Genomic DNA, 17,197 nt, shown 5'->3' on the forward strand with positions numbered 1-17,197 from the left:
TGCATTACCTTGGCTAGGAAATGTTGTGTTACGCTTAGCAAATCCTGTTGTGTCTTTGTCTCTGACTTAGACATACCCTTAACCTGGCTTGAGTTGTCAACAATAGTAATACATGCAACAGCTGAACTAGCAAACTCTTGAGAATACCTCTTGGGTGGTACGCCCTTTGTGATTCTCTCAGACCTGCGTATGAGTTGCTGATCCTCTTTGCTGACTGGTTCAGTCTCAGGACATTTTGGCGAAACAGTTCCAATAGTAAACAGTGGTTCATCCTTAACCTGTGAAGATCTAGCCATCGTGCATGAACCTCTCTCAATGACTGTGTCAACAGAACTCTCTGAGCTTTCTGTGTCACTGTCAGTACTGTTGAGATTGCAGTGTCCCGTGCACAGCGGAATGATGAGGAGTACGTGCACATACTCTATATTGCTTTATTTACATTTCAAAGCTGGTAGGTTACAGAAAAACATCTTGCCTCTGCCGGAGCAGAGAAAGCATCCTCTCTCCTCTAAAGCACGGAGAGAACGACACTGAACTGCAAAGAACAGTGAAAAACAGGAAACCAGTGTACGTCACATCCAGTCTCCTTTCCCGTGAGAATCTCCAACAGCAACTCTGACTGTGGAATGTAAACATTGTCTTGTGACAAGCACTTCCGCTGCACAGTGAAAGAGAGCAGAAACCAACATCCTCCCCCTTTCTGTGAACATCACTGGGCAGCGTGTTCGTACAATATCAGTACAAACCCAACTTCTGCACATAGGTACAGTGTTGATCCCTTGACACAATCTTGGACAATACATCAGCAGGAATTTCATTACCTGGCATATAGGACACCGTTACGAGTCCCTTCTGAATACGTTCCCTAGCATGTTGCAACTTCAATTGCAAGTGCTTCGTGCTTTGCTTACAACCTTCAGAATTCAGCAAAACCAAACATGCTTTGTTGTCCTGGTAAACCTGGATTGGACATTTGACAGGAATTTTCATGTCTTTGCACAATTGTAACAACCATTCACAATCCTTAAGTGAATAAGACAGTGCATTCAGTTCAGCTTCACAAGTACTTAAGCTAACTGTTGTTTGCTTCTTGCATGACCAATCAAATAGACCCTGATTGTACATATAGCAAACTCCAGACGTACTTTTCCTGTCTGTAGTGTCACTTCCAAAACTAGCATCTGCAAATATTTCAAGACCACCAGACTTCTGATTGTTAAATCTCAGTCTGTAATGCATAGTGCCTTTCAAATACCGCGCTATGCGTTTCAGAGCTTTCCAATCCTTAACAGTAGGATTGTTGACTTGTCTGCTTAGCAAATTACAGCTAACAGCAATGTCAGGTCTTGAACATCTGGCAATGAAGTTTAGCTTGCCTAGCACACTTCTGTACAGTGTAGTGTCAGAAAGTGCTTCTTCAGTGTCATCTACCTGATAACCTGTTGTCATCGGTGTGTCTACAGGGTTAGCATCCATCAGGTTTAGTTTGCTTAACACATCAGCAATTTTCCGTGACTGGTGTACTAGAATGTTACCATCTTGATCTCTCTCTATTTCCAGAGATAGGTAGTTGTTTACCTCACCAAGATCTTTCATGTCAAAGTGCTCTTTCAGTTGAGCTAGGGCGTTATTGTACATTGTGACATCCTTCCAAAAGAATAAAAGATCATCAACATAAAACAAGCAATACAGTTTCTTCTGCCCCTCCTCTGACAAATACACATGGATCAGCTTTCCCTTGCTTAAAACCTAGAGAAAACAATACTTCAGTGAGTTTTGTGTGCCAACACCGTGCACTTTGTTTGAGACCATAAAGGGACTTCTTCAGAGCACAAACAAATCCCTGTTTTACCTGTACGCCATCAGGTGGAAGCATATAAAGTGATTCACCTAGAGATCCGTACAGAAAAGCTGTATTCACATCGTGGTGACTAATGTGTAGATTCTCCTCTGCAGCTAGCTTGAGCATAAGCCTGATGCTTTCATACCTCACTGTGGGTGAGTAGGTCTCGTGATAGTCTTCACCTGGTACCTGTGCAAAACCTCTGGCTACCAATCTGGCTTTGTGTCTGACTATCTTGCCATTTTGATCAGTCTTCGCTTTGAAGACCCATTTGCTTCCAAGCAGTTTCATTCCTGGAACTACTGGAACTAGCTCCCATGTTTTGTTCCTTTCTAAGGAATCAAGCTCAGCCTTCATGGCATTTAACCATGGCTCAGCTTCCTTTGAATCCAAATCCTGGATTTCTTGGAAACTTGAAGGTTCAAATACCTTCTTGGAGCTTTTAACAGTTGTTACTGCTATCTTAGCAAATTCATCAGCAAATCTCTTTGGAGGTCTGCCTTTTGTGGCTCTTTGTGACCTGCGAATTAGCCTTAAGTCTTCAACACTCTCCTCTTCCTTCTTAGGAGAAAAGTGGCCTATTGTGAACAATGGTTCTTCCAATTCCTGATCAGAGCTTTCAGAGGGTCGCATAGAGGCTTTCGCACTCTCGAAATCCTCTGAATCACCTGATTCAGTTTCAGACTCAGAATCAGAACCTTCATCAGTGGGTGTGGGTTGTTGCGGTTGCTTTTGACTATCCTCAGTCTCATCACTGTCATCAGGATAACATTGGAAAATTCCCACATTCTCCCACTTGGCATTGTACTCATCACTTCTTGTGAGCTTAATTGTCTTAGAGTCAGTCATCATTATTCTGTAAGACCCTTTCTGATAACCTAGAAAGATACCATGCAATCCACGCTTGTCAGGGTTTTAGGGAGAGAGGAGACAGAGAGCGAGGGCGAGGAGGAAGAGGACGACAACGAGCCGAGGTTGTCCCAAAGTCCGTCTAGCGAATCAGAGGATTCCCAGAAGGGAGCCCCCCTGGTCAGGCCAAGGGGCAATAGAGAGGGAATCAGTCAGAGAGAGGGGAACGAAGAGGGAATCCCCAGTGGGAGTGGCAAAGCGGGACCAGCTCCCCCGTCGGAACGGAGTGGAGGGGGGGGAGTTGCCAGTGTGTCAGAAAGAGCAGGACAGGAAGGAGGAAGGGGGAGGAGTTCGGAGCAAGACGTCCTGCCTGAAAGGGAGGAGTGTAGTACCGAGAGCAGCGTAACTGTAGAAAGGAAGGTCAGAGGCAACGTACGCGCGCCAAGTTCAAATATAGAGGCGCGCGGAAATGAGGAGAGCTCTGAGGAGGAGCCTGGTGCCAAAGCACGAAGGAGGGGGGAGCAGGCGGGAGAAGACTCAGCCTCTGGGGAGTCCCGGAAAGAGGGAAGACAGGGGGGCAGGAAGACCCTGCGGAAAAGGAAAGAGAGGAAAAGGTGGAGCAGTACAAGCCTCTTAAATTGGTGCAGGGGAGGGACGGACTCAGAGGGGACTTCTAACATCTAAGGGTAACAGATGCAGAGCCACGGAGTTTGGATGTAATGACGACAATGATCTTCAATAAAACCTTTTGTATATAGCTTGGACTGGACTTTGGTCTCTTGTGAGCTGGGACCCAGGGTGGCTCTGACAGAAAGTCCCCTCCAAAGAACGCAAAATTTTTTTTTTTTGCAAAGCTCACGAACGGTGACAGCCATGAGTGCGGAGGAGCAGTTGACAGCGCTGCGAACTACAGTTTCCGAACTCACTGCTGCAGTCCTTGCGTCTCAGAAGAAGCATGACGAAATGGAGAAGCGCTGCCAGGACCTGCAAACAAGGTGGGAACGTGCAAGCAGGGAAGGGTTCCCAGGGTCCAGATCAGAGGGGATTGGACTTGGACGGAGGGGGGGCAGCCTAGTCACCCACTTCGATGGGAACCTGAAGCACTACCCCAGTTTCAGAGCAGACGTTTTGTATGCATTGCACTTGCTTCGTCATGACTTTAAGGATGAGGAGGAGAAAGTGGGGTTTATTGTTTCTCACTTGCATGGGCCGGCCAGAGACTGGTTGCGCAATTTGTGGCGTGAAGATGGCCCTGCCCGCCGCGATGCAGATGAATTCATTAAAGCGATGGATGCCTGCTTCCAGTCTACGGTAGATGTGGATCTTGCACGCAGGGAAATTTTTGGATTGCGGCAAGGCAAAGCCACTGTGCGTCAGTACCATTCTAGATTTTTTGCTTTACTGACTGCGCTAAGCTGGGAGAAGGATTGTGCACCTGTGAGGGATTTGTTCTGGGAGGGGCTCAGCGGTCCCATTAAGGATGAACTTGCCAGGGGAGACAGACCCCAGACCCTGGAGGAGCTTGTGCAGAGGGCTTTGGCGATTGGGATACGGCACGAGGGACGTCCTTGGCACACTGAGGAAGAACGTCAGGTGCGTCCACCAGCGAGGACGTCTTCTTTCATCCCCAGGGAGTTCAGTCAGTCACATCCTTCGCCACTGGGAAGGCAGGGGGAGGAGCCCATGGAACTTGGTGGTGCTAAGGCTCAAGCAACAGCCAGAGCCCCAGCTTCCGGTGCAGTGAAGGCAAAGCCTCCTAGAGGGACCAGGAAGTGTTACATTTGCGACAGTGCACAGCACATGGCGAAAGAGTGTCCCCAGAGGCTGCAGAAACACACTGCAGCTTTAGCAACTGTTGCAGCAGAAATGATGCAAGCAGAGCAACCTCAGGGAAACGACAGTGCCTGGCTGGAAGCAGAGCTGCTGGGGCTCAGCCAGGCGAATCTGTAGAGCAGTCCCCAGCGCTTTTGCAACGCACAGACCCTTTACCACCCAAGCCAGCGGTGCAGCTCACTGCAACACTTCAGTTGCCGAATGGAACCACCCTGGAAGTCCCCATCACGATTGATTCTGGGAGCAACGCAGATTTTGTGGGGACGCACTTTGTCAAGCAGCATCGCATAGCGCTTCTGCCAGCGACAACACCTCTGAACGTAGTCACGGTGGATGGCAGGAAATTGCTAGGAGGACAAGTTGTGCAACAGACGCCTCCCATGGTGATGAGGATTGGAAATCATCGAGAAGTCATCAGCTTCAATGTCACCCGCCTTTCAGACACGCCTATAGTATTAGGCATGAGTTGGCTGGAGAGACACAGTCCTGCTGTAGCGTGGTACCAACGGCAGATCACCTTTTGCTCATCATACTGTGCTCAACATTGCATCCAGTCCAGCCAGGAGGAGGGAGCTGAGCAGCAGTTGCAACTTGGCATGGTGCAGGCAGTACCCCGCAAGTACGAGGGGTTCCTGGAGGTTTTCTGCGAGAAGGAAGCTGACCAGTTGCCGCCCCACAGGCCTTATGATTGTGCCATCGACCTGGTGCCAGGGGCGCAGTTGCCGACTGCAAAGCTGTATTCCATGTCTGAGGACGAGATGCAAGAACTCAGGGAGTTCATAGAGCACAATTTGAAGCGCGGATTCATCCGAGAATCGAAAGCGGTGGGGGGCAGTCCTGTTTTCTTTGTAAAGAAGAAAGACACGCCCCAGAAAAGACTCATTGTGGACTATCGATTCATAAACAGTAAGACCAAACCCAAGGCCTTCCCCATGCCCAAGATAGATGATCTCCTGGCAACCGTAAGGAAGGGGAAGATCTTCACCAAATTGGATCTGCGTGGAGCGTATAACCTCATACGCATCCGGGAGGGCGATGAGTGGAAGACGGCCATGTTCACGCCTCTGGGCACGTACGAATACAGAGTTATGCCATTTGGTCTCCAAAATGGATCTCACGTCTTCCAAGCATTTATGCATCACGTGCTAGCGGGACTTCTCTACAAGAAATGCGTGTGTTTCCTCGACGACATCCTGATCTTTTCGGAAACGGAGGAGGCCCATGAGAAGGACGTAAAGGAAGTCCTGCAGAGACTACGGGAGAACAAGCTCTACGCCAAGTTAGAGAAGTGCCAGTTTGATGTGACGGACGTGGATTTCCTAGGCTACAAGCTGTCCGACAAGGGGCTGGCCATGGACAGCGCCAAGGTCCGCGCGGTGTTGGACTGGAAGAGCCCTCGCAATCGGAAGGAAGTCCAAAGATTCATCGGCTTCGCCAACTTCTACCGCAAATTCATCAGAGGTTTTGCAAAGGAGACGGCAGCGATCACGGACACTCTCAGTTCCAAGAAAAAGAGGTTCGTGTGGACGGAACAGGCGGAGCGCTCTTTTCAGAAGCTTAAAAGCCTTTTCGCCTCCGAGGAGCAGCTGCTGCACGTGAATCCAGGCAAGCCCATACGACTAGAGACCGACGCGTCAGACAGAGCGGTTGGAGCCGTACTCCTGCAAGAAGATCCACATGGAAACTGGAGACCCGGTGCCTTTTACTCCAGAAAGCTCAGCAAAGCGGAGCAAAACTACACCATATGGGACAGGGAGCTGTTAGCCATTCACGCAGCTTTCAAAGCGTGGCGACACTTCCTCATAGGAGCCAAGCACACAGTACAGGTCCGCACGGATCACAAGAACCTAGAGTATTGGCGCACGGCGAAGCTCCAAAGCCAGAGGCACATGCGCTGGGCGGAATTCTTCGCGGATTTCGACTTTCGGATAGAGTACGTCCCAGGAGATTCCAACGTTATAGCCGATGCGCTATCCAGGAAACCGCAATATCTCGATGAAGCGGCGCCTGTAGCAGCCAAGCACATTTTCGCACCGCAGGCGTGGTCGTGCGCTGCCGCCACAGTAGATCTGGACGCGGTGCGACGCGCGTTGCAAGTGGATCAGTTCGCACAGTCCAAGATGGAGGAATTGCGCAGAGGTGTGCAGAGTGGCGAAGAGTTCCAACTACGCGACGGGCTGCTAACTCGCAAAGGTGCCCTCTACGTGCCAAGCGACGAGCTTCGCGCAAAGGTTCTGCAGCAGTTGCACGACGCCCCCAGTGCGGGCCACTTCGGTAAGGAGAAGACAATAGAACTGGTGGCAAGAGACTTTTGGTGGCCCCGGATGCGTGGAGAGGTAGCAGATTACGTCGCCAGGTGTGACACTTGTCAGAGGTTCAAGCCAGTACACCAGAAGCCAGCGGGGCTGTTGGAACCGCTGGAAACGCCACAGCAACCGTGGGAGAGGGTAGCTCTGGACTTCGTTACTGACCTGCCCAGCTCCAGGGGGAAGACGGCGGTACTGGTGGTTGTGGACCTGTTCACCAAGATGGCGCACTTCATTCCATGCGCAAAGGTGGCGACGGCGGAACAGACTGCCAAACTCTTCATCGATCACGTGTTCAAGGTGCATGGGCTGCCGCAGTCCATCCTGTCCGACAGGGGGCGCCAGTTTGTTTCCAATTTTTGGCAGAAGCTTTTGGGTATCCTGAACGTCAAGATCAACCTCACGTCGGCGAGACACCCACAAACCAACGGCCAAGCTGAGAGGGTCAACGCGATCATGCAGCAGTACCTGAGATGTTACGCCAACCAGCGACCAGCAGTTTGGGTGGACTACCTGCCGATGGCAGAGTTTGCCTATAACAACACGAAGCACGCGTCCACGGGGGTGACGCCGTTTTTCGCGAACAATGGTCGTCACCCCAGAACCTTCCCGGGGTTCGTGGCACCGGGAGAGGGGGTGCCGCAAGGAGCCGACCAGTTTGCAGCGGAGCTGCAGGAGGTGCACGAAGAGTTGCGGAGACATTTAGAGCTGGCCAAGCAAGCATATAAGGTGCAGGCTGACAAAAACAGGAGAGAGGGAGAGGAGATCCAGGTGGGGGACTGGGTGTGGTTAGCGGCCCAAGCGATGCCAGCCAAGTCGTTGGCCAAGAAGAAGCTGGGGCACAGGCAGTTAGGGCCGTACCAGGTGGAGGCTAAAATCAACCCTGTAGCCTTTCGACTAGCCCTCCCCGAAGGTTCCAGAGTGCACCCGGTCTTTCATAGATCGGTGCTCACTCCCTACAAGGCACCGCACAGGTTTCAGGAGTCTGACACAGTCACGCAACAACACACTAAGTCACAGGAGAGGGAGAGGGCGCCTAGGGCCGAACCACTCAACGAGGTCACAGAGATCCTGGACTCGAGATGGGGGCAAGAGGGAGTAGAATATTTTCTAGTCAGAGAGGGTGCCCCAGTCAGTGCCAATGGTTGGGTGCCGGGCTACGCCTTAGACGAACCTCTTTTAAAAGACGAGTTCCATGCCCTTTTCCCTCATAGACCCATGCCAGCCGAGTACTTTGATGACTGGCTCTTTACGCCCACATGTTCAGGCAGCACTTTCCATGGCTTTTCTTCAGCTGAAGAAAGGTCGCCGGACTCCAACTCGCCCAGGGGATCGTGTTCGGGGGTGGACACAGAACCCTCTTATTGGTGGGACGAGCAACCAGAGGAGGACTGGCGCAGGAAATGGCTGACGGGACCTTGGCAGGCAGCACCGGACCAGGTACCAATGGAGGAGGGAGAAGAGAACACCTTGGGTCAAGAACCCGAATTCGAACACTCGTACAACGAACTGCAAACAGAGGAGATGGAGGTGCAGAATCTGTATCCTGCGTCCGCCTCCGAAGAGCGGCAGCTTCCACAACCTGCACCCGATGTGCGGAAGGGGGGAAGGGGGGGCTTCGAGGGGGGGATGGATGTCAGGGTTTTAGGGAGAGAGGAGACAGAGAGCGAGGGCGAGGAGGAAGAGGACGACAACGAGCCGAGGTTGTCCCAAAGTCCGTCTAGCGAATCAGAGGATTCCCAGAAGGGAGCCCCCCTGGTCAGGCCAAGGGGCAATAGAGAGGGAATCAGTCAGAGAGAGGGGAACGAAGAGGGAATCCCCAGTGGGAGTGGCAAAGCGGGACCAGCTCCCCCGTCGGAACGGAGTGGAGGGGGGGGAGTTGCCAGTGTGTCAGAAAGAGCAGGACAGGAAGGAGGAAGGGGGAGGAGTTCGGAGCAAGACGTCCTGCCTGAAAGGGAGGAGTGTAGTACCGAGAGCAGCGTAACTGTAGAAAGGAAGGTCAGAGGCAACGTACGCGCGCCAAGTTCAAATATAGAGGCGCGCGGAAATGAGGAGAGCTCTGAGGAGGAGCCTGGTGCCAAAGCACGAAGGAGGGGGGAGCAGGCGGGAGAAGACTCAGCCTCTGGGGAGTCCCGGAAAGAGGGAAGACAGGGGGGCAGGAAGACCCTGCGGAAAAGGAAAGAGAGGAAAAGGTGGAGCAGTACAAGCCTCTTAAATTGGTGCAGGGGAGGGACGGACTCAGAGGGGACTTCTAACATCTAAGGGTAACAGATGCAGAGCCACGGAGTTTGGATGTAATGACGACAATGATCTTCAATAAAACCTTTTGTATATAGCTTGGACTGGACTTTGGTCTCTTGTGAGCTGGGACCCAGGGTGGCTCTGACAACGCTTGTCTAACTTGGAGCCTTGTGGTGAGTGAACCCACATGTCAGAACCAAAAATTTTCATGTGCTTGATGTATGGCTTCTTGCCAAACATCTTCTCATAGGGGGTACAACCAATCGCTGAAGATAACCTCCGATTATAACTGTAAGTGAAACATGAGAGAGCTTCGGCCCAATAACTCTCTGGAAGATTGGCATCATGCAGCAAGGTTTTTAACCCTTGAAGCAAAGTCTGGTTTGCTCGCTCCGCAAGACCATTCATCCATGGCGAGCGAGGACTAGACAAATCGTGTTGAATTCCTTTCTCAGTCAGAAAAGCTTCAAACTGCTGAGAAGTGAATTCTCCCCCGCGATCACTGAATAGAGTCTTTACCTTCTTACCATGCACATTTTCCAACCAAGCACAGAATTCCTTGAACCTAGGAAAAGCCTCTGATTTCTGCTTGAGATTGTACACATAAATATACCTGGAAAATGCATCAATGAGAACCATGAAGTACCTGTTTCCACCCAAAGAGGGCGCTAGTAGTCCAACCAAATCAGCATGAACAATTTGGTATGGTTCTGTAGCTTGCCTACTAGACACCTTACCTTTCACAGCCATTTTTACCTTGTTTGCTGTGCATGCCTTGCACTTCATGTGGTACCTGCAGGGTTTAATAGTCATACCTTCAACCAAGGCAGGCATCTTAGATACTGCCTCAAAATGCAAATGACCAAATTTTCGATGAAAATCATGAATACATTCTGCATGCAAACTTTTGTTAGTACCTGCAATGCAACAAGTTTCATCCTGCACAACATCATCAAAATACAAAACATATAAACGATCAACATATTCAGCATACAATACATAATCATTTTTCTTTGTGATGATGCACCTTTTGTTCTTAAAGGAAACGTCAATATTCCGCTCATTCAGCTGTCCAACGCTGAGCAGATTATGTTTGGCATCCGGCACATAAAGTACATTCTGTATCGATAAGTCCAAACTGTGAAGAACAACAGTTCCGTAGCCTTTACTGGGGATTGTGTGGTCATCCGCTTGGTGAATCGCACCTTCCTGCGGTGTAAAAGACACGAACAGTCGCTTATCGTTGCACATGTGATGCATCGCTGCTGAATCAACAACGAAGAAAGATCTAGACGTCTTCTGGACCTCTGCAACCTTTGGAGTAAAGCGTGAGACCATTGCCTTGTGCTGCGTTGTCCTGGACACTGGACCTTTGCCTTTGCTCTGGCCTCTTCCACGCGATGAGCTTCCACTGCGCTGCTCTGTCTTGGCCCGGGGATATTTGCATTCCCTCTTCATATGGCCTAGACGTCCACACGAGTAGCATTTCACTGCCTTCAAAGCTTTGGCGCCATCTGGTGGTTCCACTGCACTATGGGATGACGTCTGTGAAGTCTCCCCCTTGCCCATGCAGCTATCACCCTGGCGATCTGCTTCATTCTGAATCATGGCAGTATCATAGGCTACTCTGAGCTGAGCATGTGGCTGATTGGCATCAAATTCCCCACTTGCCTCAGCCAGACTTCTGCAGCTAGCCATCATGACTCTGGCATTAGCCTTCTGCGTCATCTCTGCTGCTTTATATCAAGCTGCTTCACTGCTGCTTCAAAACCTCATTCCAAAGGCAAGTTCAAAAGTGCTTTCTCTCTGCTGCCTTAAATCATGCTGCGTCACTATTTTCTGCAGCTGCTTTAGTCCAAAAGCACTTTTAAAAGTTACTTTCGATTTCCCCAGCATAGGAACTTGATCTTTTGAGCCCTTGCCTATGCCCGGCAAACGGCTTTAAAAGTTCAAAGTCCAGCCATAAAGCCATTAATTAGAAGCTGGCAGGCTGCCCGGAGCAGTAGCACATACCTCATCAATCATCTTGAAGCGCAGAGATATCGTCCGATCCGTCCCTCTGCCGCTGTTCCGATATCTGGAGCCCATTCTTAAGATGACTGCGTTTTTCTGGGCCCATAACCAATATTGTTGAGATTGCAGTGTCCCGTGCACAGCGGAATGATGAGGAGTACGTGCACATACTCTATATTGCTTTATTTACATTTCAAAGCTGGTAGGTTACAGAAAAACATCTTGCCTCTGCCGGAGCAGAGAAAGCATCCTCTCTCCTCTAAAGCACGGAGAGAACGACACTGAACTGCAAAGAACAGTGAAAAACAGGAAACCAGTGTACGTCACATCCAGTCTCCTTTCCCGTGAGAAACTCCAACAGCAACTCTGACTGTGGAATGTAAACATTGTCTTGTGACAAGCACTTCCGCTGCACAGTGAAAGAGAGCAGAACCCAACAAGTACCACTATAATAAGAATAATCAATTCATCATCTGAATTGTCATCAGTGGGAAATGTGTGAAAAATTACTCTCTCCTGTCCAGGAGCACTTTCTAGAAATTTTGTGAGAATCACCTGACCAGATTCAGACAAAATTACTCTGTAGAGACCCTTTTCATAACCCACAAAAATGCCTCTGGCATTCTTCATCCCATCTGGAGTTTCCATCCTGATTTGAGATCCAAAAACCCTAAAATGTGAGACAGAAGGTTTTCTGTGGAACAGCTTCTCAAAAGGAGAACATTCCATACCTTTTGAAACCTTTCTCACCCAAGTGTAACAAAAACAGGATAAAGATTCAGCCCAAAACTCATGTGGCAAGTGTGAACTTGAAATTGTGCATTCATGCCATTTTGCAATTCTTTGTTCACTTTTACACAGACAGTTTTGTTCCATGCGGCTTCAGAAACAGGAACCTTGTGCTCTATCCCTTGCTTCTCAAGGAAATCCTGAAAATCCTGTGAAAGAAAAATTGGCTTCTCATCTGTGAAAAGAAAATCAATTTTAGCATCATGAATATTCTTAACCTTATCACAAAACTCCTTAAACCTTTCTAAGGTTTCTCTGGGACTCTGCAAAATCTAAATCCATACATAATGAGAGAAATGATCAACAAATACAAGGTAGTACTTTGCATTGCCTCTAGATGGTGCTAAAGGACCAATTACATCAGCATACACTCGCTGAAAAACATTGTTAATCTTTGTTGCCTTTCCTCTCGTGTCTTCTTTCGAGATACCTGCAAGAGAAAGCATTTTAGATTCACATGCTGTGCACATTTTATAATCACTTTCATCAAAAGTTAACAGATACAGTCCGTCTTTCTCGCTGGCAGAAAGATACAGCTCTCCATCTTTGTAGATTTTGCAACTTTCCTCATCATAGGACAACACCAGTTTCTTCTTAGTGATTTGAGATACACTCAACAGATTGTACTTTAAATCAGGAACAAAATAAACATTGTTTATAGTCAAGTTCAGGCTTTCCAGATACACAGTTCCGATCCCGGTTGCTTCCATTTCCTGACCATTGGCCAGTTTCACAGTGAAGTGTTGCTTCTCAAACGTAGAAAACAATTCCCGGCATGATGCCATGTGTTGCGTGCATCCTGTGTCAACAATAAATGCGTTTTCCATGGATGATGTGGCTTTTAGCGACATCAAAGCCATATCTGGTTTTGCCTGGGACTGGGTACGACCTTTGTTTGAAGCCTCAGGCTTTACAGAGCTCCCTCTAGCTCCTTTCTCCTGACGAACAGCGTTCTGAGCTACAGCTTTCTCCTCTGTAGCAATTGTAGTGGGGGTGCTTGATTTCCGAGCTTCACTCCCCTCATCAGCAACAGCCATTGCAGCAATGCTAGGATCATCAACAGCATCAGCAGCAACAGTCCCTTCACTTCCCTGTTGTGGCTCAAAGCTCCTCCCAGCTTTTGATGAGCTTTGCAGAATCTGGCCAGCTTCATCTTGGCTCTCCCCCTTTGGTGCAACCAACTCTCGGTCCTTGCTTCCCACCCCAGCTTCACAAGCTTTCCGGAGTGACTCCCAAGTGACCCTTGGTTCTTCGGCACCCTGTAGGACTGGCCCAAGATAAGCGTCCACATTTTCAGCCAAAATTCTGATCACACGCTGCTTCAATTCACTTTGAACTGCAGCCTTCTCCCCCTGTGCTTGTACAGCAACAGGCTGTGGGGGTTGGACTGTTGGAATTCAGGCTCGGTCAGAGGTATGTGCCTATCTCTCCAGGCACCGGCTGAATTCTTTTGACCTCCCTCCGGCGACTCCCGGCAGGAATGCACACACGAGGTCCGTTCCGGCGATTTTCCTCAGGCTGTGAGAAAAACACACCAACTGCTTCTCCTCCTCCTCCTCCTCCCTGCATATCCCCAGGGAGGGGAATCAGACACAGACAGAAATGTAACTACATGCTTTTATTCCTGTCTATAGCAGTCATACAGTAAAGATGTCTGCTCTCTTCAACAAACAGAGAGAAAACCTCAAACTCCACCCATGTACATCCTGTACAGGTCATATGACACACACTGAGCTCATATCCTGTGCTCAATAAGGAGAATGGACTGCCCCTTTGTTTCCATGGCAACAGTCACACACATCCTGTCTGACTTTGCAGCCACAGGCAGCTGTCTGAGCTGCTAGAGCCTTTGCTTGCTGCAGCATTGCTGCTTTAGAATACGTCCCATAATTGCTCTCCCACTAGCAGGAATTCCATTGCAAAAGACCATTCTAGCCAATTTTGGCTATTCAGTTTTTGAGAGAACAGCGCCATCTTTATCCCAAGCTGCAGCTTTCAGCTACAAGCTGGAAAATCCAAACGTCTATTGAGCTGTCTACTAGCTGCTTTCACTTGGCAGTCAGCCCAGCCTTGCTTTTTCCTCGGCTTCTTTTCTCTCTTTTCTCTTTAAGCTAACCAGCTCATAAATTTAGCTCAAAAGGTACTCCCGTCTTGTTGCTTAGCAACGGAACTTGGCAGGGGACGGCAGAACTTATCAGTTGCTCTGGAATGTGAAGTATGTGGCTTCTCTCCGCTCTGTTTTATCCAAAACAGGAGCCTTTTCTCCATGAACCGAAGAGGTTTCAATTCGCGTTCAGCATCCAGCCATAAATCAGCAATCACAGAGGTCCATGGATCGTTGCTTATCAGCAAAAAAGTCTCCCACCTGGTGCTCCAGCCGTCTTTAGCAGTGCTTCACAGTCTCAGCCATCCGCCGTGCTATCACTTGTTGTGGCAACCATCCTCTGCTACCACTTGTTGGTTTACAAGCCCCCTCCATAGAGGCTGGCCCCTCTCACTGCTCTCGGAGCTTGCTTACCGGTAACCTCCTCTGGCTGACATCCAGACAGACCAGGGAGATTTTGATAGGTGACATTTTCCCAAGAGTGGGTAAATGCACACCCCCTCCCTCCTGATTCTTCCCTAGCAGGGAAAGGAGACAGACAGAAACGTCTATTTACATCCTTTTATTTCTGACTACAGCACTAGAGAAAAACATGTCCGTTCAGTTCAGTTCTTCTTGCAAGTCTGACAAACTTCCTGTACATACGCAAACAGAAGGTTTCAAATTACACTCTTCACAGAGCTCTGAGAAGCCTGTGAACTTTCGGGAACTTTCTTTCCCACAGATAGCCGCATCATGTGATGTCAACAAGCTGGCTGTCTGCAGCTGCGATGTTCTCATATACTGACAAGTTTCAGGTACCTCCTCTGACCCACTAGGGCCAGCCAGAACATCCTTGCTGTCAGAGAAATCCCCTTCTGACTTACTGCACCTTCGGGACTTCTCAGCTGGACCTGTGGGTGAGGAAGGAGCACTTCTCTCCTCAAGCTTCACAGCTTTAGGATAAGCTCTTCCCTGTTCCTGCTCAGGCTCGAGACTCTGTGCCTCAGCAGCAGGTTCAGCCTCTACCTCTTCCTCATCAGCAGAGTCAAGCAGACTCTCTGAAAGAATGTCAGGGTTCCCATGTATACGTGTCCACCCACTCTGCTCACAGAATTCAGCACTCCTGCTGACTAGAACTCTGGACTGATTGCCAGTTGGATAGGCAAATCTCCACCCCTTGGTCTCTGGCTCATACCCACAGAAAATCATCTTTTGAGACCTAAGGCCACCCTTTCTATGCTTGGCCTTTGGCACAAGGACTCAAGCCTCGCAGCCAAACACACGGAAGAAATGCACCTTGGGCTTCTTGCCATGCAGCAGAAAATAGGATGTGTCCCCTACAACAGAACAGAAAGAACAATTCAGAGTGAATGAAACGTTTCTCCATGCTTCCCCCCAAAAGCTTTGGGGGAGCCCAGCATCAAAAAGCAAACCTCCTGCCATCTCCTGAAGTGTCCTGTTCCTGCATTCTGCAACGCCATTCTGCTGGAGAGAATGCGGAACCGTCAACCTGTGACATATTCCCTTCTGGCAGAAGAAACTCTGCAGTGCAGACCCGCTGAACTCCCCGTAGTGATCTGTCTGAAAGCTCTTATTATCAATGAAGCCTCACTCTTGTGTTTAATTATGAAAATCCAGCCATTCCGCGAAAAATCATCCACCAGAGAAAGAGCAAATTTGGCCCCACCCAGACTGGCCACTGGCATAGGGCCACACAAGTCTGCATGCACCAGTTCAGAGGGTTTAGTACCAGTTCAGAGGGTTTAGTGCTTACCCTGTCAGACCTAGGATAAGAGCACGTTTTCATTTTTGCCTGTTTACAGGCCCTGCAATCAAGAAATTTGGCACATGACTTCATTTTGCACCCCTCAGTGCACTCTGGTATCTTCTTCACGTATCCCCAGTTCCCATAGGTGGCGGCACGCATCATGGACTGGAACGTTGGCACATTGCGCTTGAGCTGCCTCAGTGGTACCTGGACCTGTAAGAGAGGTTTCTAGCACAAACAGTCTATCTTTGCATTCCACACTGATCAGCTGTCGCCCACCCCTGGAAATGAGAAACATGTTATTCTCAAAACAGACTCTGAAGCCGTCAGCAACAAGAGCAGAAAAACAAAGGACATTTATAATATACCGACTTCGAATAGCTTCTCTCCACTAGCAGAGATAATTGATAAGGAAACTACACCAAAGGAATTATCTGCTAAACAACCCACTAACCCCTCAAGCAACACCATCACGAGACCAAAGGGTCCTAAAAGGGTTCCAACTATGCCCATTCAGGCGGAAGACTGCATCAGAGAACAAGAAAACCATCTCTCTGAATTACTACTTGAACGCTCTACAACATTAGACCTAGTGGCTAAAACCGTGGAATATATAAGAGAAATCAAAGGCTCCCTAGAGAAGATCGTATCCTTTGTATCCCCAAAAGCTAATGTCAGACCCGTAGATGCTTCACCGGAGGATAGGGCCGAACCAACACTCAGAGCACCTGTCCTACTGCGCTCACCTTCGCAGACTGGCTCCAAATTTGAAAATGACCAAACTATGGAAGAACTACACACCATATCTTCCTATAATCTCTCACTGCAAGCCACTAGACTCTGTTTAATTATCCTCCCCTTCAAAGGTCAGGTTGTTAACTGGTCGTCCACACATGTCGCAAGAAGGCATCTAGCTGAACTTTTGGGCGTAAATCCTCTTTCCATCGATCTGAAATCCACTGTCCACATTTACAGCAAGCCACACATGCAGAGGATACTGCTCACCTTCGAATCTAAAAAGTTTCCAACCTCTATGATGTCCCTACGAAGCTTCCTGACTAACTATGGAATTTTTATCACAAGAGTTTTTATCAACACTAAGATTTGCCCTCTTCTACCCTACTCTCCAGCTAAAAGGAAAGCAATTAAAAATGAGGGCACCCCACCTACTACGAGCTCTACATCTCCACCCTCAGACTTAATTAGTTGGACCCCCACTCCCCTCCTATCAAAGGCTACTCATCTAGAGAATTCAATGGAGCAGGAGTTACTTATTTCCTTCTCCCATCTGCCAAAAGCCGAACAAACAGAGATAATGGACAGACTAGATGAGTTACTACTCTATCTTCGCAACTCTGAAGTCCTAGCGCCCACAAATGAGGCAAATACTCCACCTAACTTGGAGCGAAAAACGGGATATGAAACTCCTCAGGTCACGTCAGAGCACACACCCCTACTCTGCCCAACTG

The sequence above is a fragment of the Podarcis erhardii genome (assembly GCF_964252035.2).
Source record: "Podarcis erhardii genome assembly, chromosome: W".
In the NCBI taxonomy this organism is placed as follows: Eukaryota; Metazoa; Chordata; class Lepidosauria; order Squamata; family Lacertidae; genus Podarcis; species Podarcis erhardii.